Source organism: Centruroides sculpturatus, unplaced genomic scaffold, assembly GCF_000671375.1.
Source record: "Centruroides sculpturatus isolate CEXI.00-Female unplaced genomic scaffold, Cexi_2.0 scaffold1187, whole genome shotgun sequence".
NCBI lineage: Eukaryota > Metazoa > Arthropoda > Arachnida > Scorpiones > Buthidae > Centruroides > Centruroides sculpturatus.
This window is the reverse complement of record NW_019385441.1, coordinates 122,985-128,971: the sequence shown is the minus strand read 5'-3', so window position 1 is coordinate 128,971 and position 5,987 is coordinate 122,985. Positions and strand designations below refer to the sequence as shown.

Here is a 5,987-nt window from a genome sequence, read left to right as displayed (position 1 = left end):
AATTATTCATACGTTTACTTTCAAATAACGGTGTAATTAAAGCTTTAAAATATAATTCCTCACATGAACTGTGTTGGTTAAATCGGATAGCACCACTTGACATTGTGAATCTTCATCGATTTCAGCTCTCAACATTGAATAAAGAGCACAATTAATGTGTTTTACTCTTTTGATATAAGAAAAATGTTGGTGCATTTGATGATAACGATACTGGTATTTTTATCCTTTTTGGAATTACACAATTACTAAAGAGACATCCATCTAATGTGTATATCTTATGTTGTAGAATTCCCCATTGTTGTTTTTCACTGGTAACACTTTCGTTTTTATAATTATTTAATGCAAAAATCGTTGCTGCTACATGTTTACACTGACCATGGATACCTCCCTTGCACTTACACGTTGCTATAACTATTTTTCTATCTGCTGATAACTGATAATTAATTTGTATTAAAAATAATTCGCAAAACATGTATGAAATATTTTTATTAAAGAAAAATTCAACAGTATACAGCTTAATAAAAGTAGCGATATACAATTTTGTTATGCAAATCATCCTGTTTGTTTATTGCAGAGAGGTTATGCAGACATGTAAAATTATTTAAAAATGCAAATTAGCAATTTAAATGTAAAAAATGCCTTAATACAATACCGTTTAATGATTTCTCATTCATTTTCATTTAGAGTAAGCAAGTAGCTGTAACTGTACTTCCTCCATCGTTTTTAATTTCTTTAATTGAAGTTACATGCTTAGCCTTTGCAAGTAAATTCCTTTCTTCCATCTCGAAGGTGTAAAAAATTTGTCAGTATGGACTGGTCGAAAACCACATGTTAAAATTGGCATTATTGACTAAAAGATGAAAATTACACTCCANCGCGAATCTGGCGTTTTAGAATATGACAATGCAGAGATTCTTCTCCACCACTAATATTCAAATATATAATAGGAATCTTATTTTTTTTCGCGTGTAGTATGGAAATTTGAAAAAAGATACATAATACAATTATAATATAATATTGTGCGATTATTTTCATATAATTAAAATCAATATGTATTTTTTTTTTTATAAAATACAAGCGAAGCGGCGCTTCCACCGCTTTTATGACAGCACGCTACTGCATTGCAGTAGAGAAGAGCTATCTCGTTGGAAGTCTTTTGGAGTGGTGAGTAACATTTTTCGTTATTTGGTGCCTTTAATTGTGTAGGTCGATAATATATGGTAAATATAAATATATAGTCAATAATGAATATATTAATCACTGAAAAAAAAGACGGCACTAGTGCAGTTTAGGAGTACAGCTGTTGAAAGGTTATCTTTTATTAAATAAATAGATTCTAGATTAATTCGACTGGAATATTTCTAAAACACGTATAACGTTTTGGGAATAACTTATATAAAATATGTTATAAAGAAAAATTGTCAGAACACGAAGACGCTATTACTTAAGTTCGTTTTTGTCGCGGAGAGGCACCTCGACTTACGAAGCCGACATGTAACAATTGTCGGTGCTATACGGTGACATGAGTACTCATCTCTGACGCGTTTTCTGATAACTTACTTTTTTCTGAAGAATTCGCTGAACTTTCGATACATAATTAATAGAAATATTAAAACTTTATTCCATTTCAAATATTAATTAAAATCAACATATAATAACGTATAACAATGCAATATACAACTAATAATTCTGCTCTGCTTTTAAATAGCCTAATCTCTTTCATGTCTTAAACAAAATTGAATTCTATTTATTTACACCAACACAGCCGTACCCCCTGAACTGCACAAGTTCCAGAAAGGCTAGTGTAGAAAAGACAGTCGAGAGCAGAAGTATTCAAGATTTCGAAGCACGTATTCACAAAAAAGTAGACATAAACAAGGAGTGCATCGACGCCTCGATATATATTAGAATCGAACTAAAAGAAAACGCGAACTGCAGGTTAGGCTTTTTTATTTGGGGACTCAATAATAATCATCATCAATAAATACTTAACAAAATCAGAAAATGACTTTTTCAATCGGCCGCAGATAAATAATACAGATTCTTCGACTTTATCATTTTTTATTTGGTATATTTTTTATCTGCTCTTAATAATAGAAGGCCTTGGACTTTTATTAAAAGTCCAAAATTCTTTAAGTCCAAGTATAAACATGTGAAATCATTTGATCATAAATTAATGGCTAGCGACGAATATTATATCAAAAGTTTGTAATTTTTAAAAGATCAAGATGTGCACTTTAACATTTCAAACCTTAATTGTCTACTTTTTATTAAAGGGTCAGAGGTAAAAGTCTTCTATTTTATTAATAATTGTTGTATTTATTAATTGTTTGTTATCCTAAAATTTCTGTCATTCGATATAAACTCCCACTGTAGAAATGCTAGGTGCCATTGCACAAAACTGCCTTCAGTTCACGACGACTCTTTCTATTTTTCTGCTTAAATTTGAAACGTGGCGTCAGGAAATCGCTAGGTATGTGGTGCACGTAACACAAGTCCAATATTTTGTTCATTTTCCCGAAGTCTGATTTGTGATTCAATTTTACGCCGAATTTCGAAATAGGAAAACAAAAAATTTTTATCGCCATTTAATAGAAATATCGCCAGTTATGATTTTGGCGCCATGCAACACAAACCCTGCAAGTGATGTCGATTCTGACTTGGACGTTGCCGACGTAACAGTCACACATCTACCGAGACTGAGTTTTGCTTAACCAGATATAATGTCATAATTTTTAATTTCTTGTCTAAATTGTATTTTCTTTCGATATTAATCTCAGACTCGCTAGCAAAAACTTACCTACAGGAACACTACTTTCAATGTAAAAATATTTTGTTATCTATTTTTTAAAGGAAAGTTAATTTTGGGTTTTTTGCTCGTCTCTAGTCCTTATTACATATAATGGTAAAACTATATACAATTTTGACGCTGACCGATGAGATGTTTCAACCATAACGATTACATGGCGACTGGGTATTAATATAATTATACGTCACAGCTGATATATGCTCTGTTGTTATAATTTTATATGTTATTCTGTTTCATTCACGTAATAACAATCTGGTTGACAAGTACAAATTATTATTAAACGTTACATCCGTTTTTCTATACATTGATTCTCTGATTTTTAAGAAAGTTTTGATTGTTTTGTTCAATGAGCCAGCAAGCATAATAATGTATTGTTTTAATATTTTCTGTATGTTATCAAAACTGACCGGTATGTAATCTAGTTTATTATAAATTATTTGTTTTAGATATTGTTTGTTTTCTAGCGTGATTGTGAAACCAATTATCAATAATTTTGTTGGGATAAAATTATCAAATTTTTTAACTGTGTATCAAAAACGTTAAGAACAACGTTATTCTCTATTTCAGAGCATACATTATCGTGGACATTATTGACTTAGTGCACTATCAATTCAAAGTCGAGTAACTTTATGTCGTAAACATGCTTTTAATAAGTTATGTGCGGATTTTACTTTTAACGCAATGAATAATAATAGTAATAACAATGCTAATCATACGGTAAAATAATAGATAATTTTGTTACACATTAATAAAAAAAAATTAAACTTGTGTACTTGAATTTCTGAGCGCCAGTGCATAATATACTACGAACTAGTCTTTCGCTTTTAGGAAAAGCTGAAATTAAGCAGACTTGTAAACTAAACAATTAATTTTCACAGGCACGTTTATCGGAAACGTTTCAGAAAAGGATTTTATTATTTGAACAAACAGCTGTTTATGTTTAGAGCTACACGTTTACCAAGTTTCGTTCGAATCGGAAATCTAAACGTCTGGCCCTGTCCTTGTAAGTTAATATATTATTTTTTTTTTTACAGAGAATTTCAAAAATAGCAGAATCCACACACAAAAAAACAACGAAAATATATGCAATATCGCCACCTAGCTGCACGTTAATCACAGACTTGGCAGAAATAATAATAATTAATCTATTTGGATACTTGAAAGATGACGAATTAGATTTATGCAGGCAAGTGTGTACTCAATGGAAAGATGTAATCGAAAACATAATGTATAACCGAGTAACAGCAATTACAAAGGTAATCATTATAACATTATTTTGTTGATTAAATGTTCTGATTATATAATTGCTACAAATGCTCAAAATTCCAAATTCGATTAACATAAATCATTTCTAAGTTACGGAATTTAGTTTAGAAAATATTAATTACTGAAATAACGAATTCTACTTCCTGATTTTGGTAGAAATTACACGATTTGTCCGTAAAATTGTTAGTTTTCGCTTTCTGAATCTAAACATTTGTAGATTTTTCAGTCATCGATAGATTCAGTGCTGTGTCTTAACTCGGAGTTCGTTTTTCTACGTGAGGTGTTTTACTTTTTTTTGTCTATATTAAACTTCAATTTCATCAATAGGATAACGATGTGTAGCTTTTAAAAGACTATTTAGACTGTCTTTTTAAGGTTGTAAGTTTTTATGTATTTTATGCAAATGTAGTAAAAATGTAGTTTTTTGGCTCCAATATAAATTTTACGACATTGTCATATGTAATTTAAGTTTTAATTATGTTTTCGACAGGGCGGTGGAGTCGCGTAAACTGCACAACTCCGACTTTATAGCCCTGGTTTTTGATTTAAAAAATGTTTAATGAAAAAGCAATAATTGACTATTCTTTTAATTTCGTATTTCTTGAAATACGAAATTAGAAGATGTAAATTTGTTGACATCTTAATTTTAAGTTTAAAGAAGCCTATCAATTAAACAGATTTATTATATATTTATTTGTAGAAAAGTTCATAATTTAAACGGATCTGAAGAGTTTTCATAAACATTAACGTCAATACATTTATACAGCACTTTTAGAATAATTAGATTGCTGTAAAATAAGTTTTTATTAATAACATTATGTAAGTAAATTTACATTTGCTGTTAATATTCTGATTTATTTAAACAGAAAATTCCTCTTACTGTATTAGTCACTGCAATGTACGAATCAGAAATTCTACGTCCCTACGTCGGTTCGACCATAATTTCCAATTTAATTGGTTTATTTCAGTAAATCGACCTGGTCTTATGGTTCTATCTAGATATGGTCTAAATGGATTCGGTGAAAATACAGTTGCTCCAATTCCTAACCATATTTACTTTATGCATTTAATGCCTGGTAAGTAGCTGTACTATGTAAGTTTGAAATTATTTATTAATTGTTAATAACAATCACGTTTTTAATTCTAGGAAACTGTTATGGAATCGCTTTTCCTCCACATTGTATATACTCATCAATTGAAATAACGGAAATACAAATAATATTGTTTCCAAACATTTTAAGTTTTAAAATTTTTAATCATTCGTTTACTCTACATTCAAGCGCATCTATACTTAAACAGAACCGTAATTAAGATTTCCTGTCAGTTTTTATCATCCGAAGACAATCAAATGCCAAATTTTAATTAATTCGGTTTAATTAATTCAATAAATCCATTTCCACCAGACAAACAAAAGTCGTTCTCTACATATAAACACACTTNAAATTTCTACTATAATTTTTTATAAATTTATTTTATAAAATGGTGTATTATAAATTATTTTGATTTTTTGTGGGAGCCTATTGTAAAGCTTTTTATGTCAACATATAAAGCTATAAACTATTATAAAATAAGTATTACTGTGATATAAAGAAATTTTTGTATTTGTGTAAAAATATTCATATAAAAAAGCTTTTATAATAAAAGTTCTTTTACACTTCTGCGTGATATTGTCAAATTTCGGAAGAAAACATAAAATAACAAGATTGTCTAAAGTAATTTTTTCTTATCTTTATATATCGATTGTTTTTTACAGAATAATTTATTTATATACAGAAATTCGCTAAAATATCGTAGATTTATTTGTCACCCACATTATTGTTAGAAAACAAAACAAACCACAGCTTTCTAGGTACAGCAAGTGAGAAGTTAATGCCGTTATTTACACTACTTTTCTAATTACTTTTCTGGGAGG

At 29.3% G+C, this 5,987-nt stretch overlaps 1 long non-coding RNA gene across 1 annotated transcript; it reads left to right on the top strand.

The window, feature by feature from the left end:
- Window positions 1-1,106: 1,106 nt before the first annotated feature.
- Window positions 1,107-5,506, top strand: LOC111639048. The gene is made up of 4 exons (XR_002758998.1): window positions 1,107-1,164; window positions 3,844-4,065; window positions 4,942-5,151; window positions 5,223-5,506. It is a non-coding gene; the product is annotated as an uncharacterized LOC111639048 (long non-coding RNA).
- Window positions 5,507-5,987: the final 481 nt, after the last annotated feature.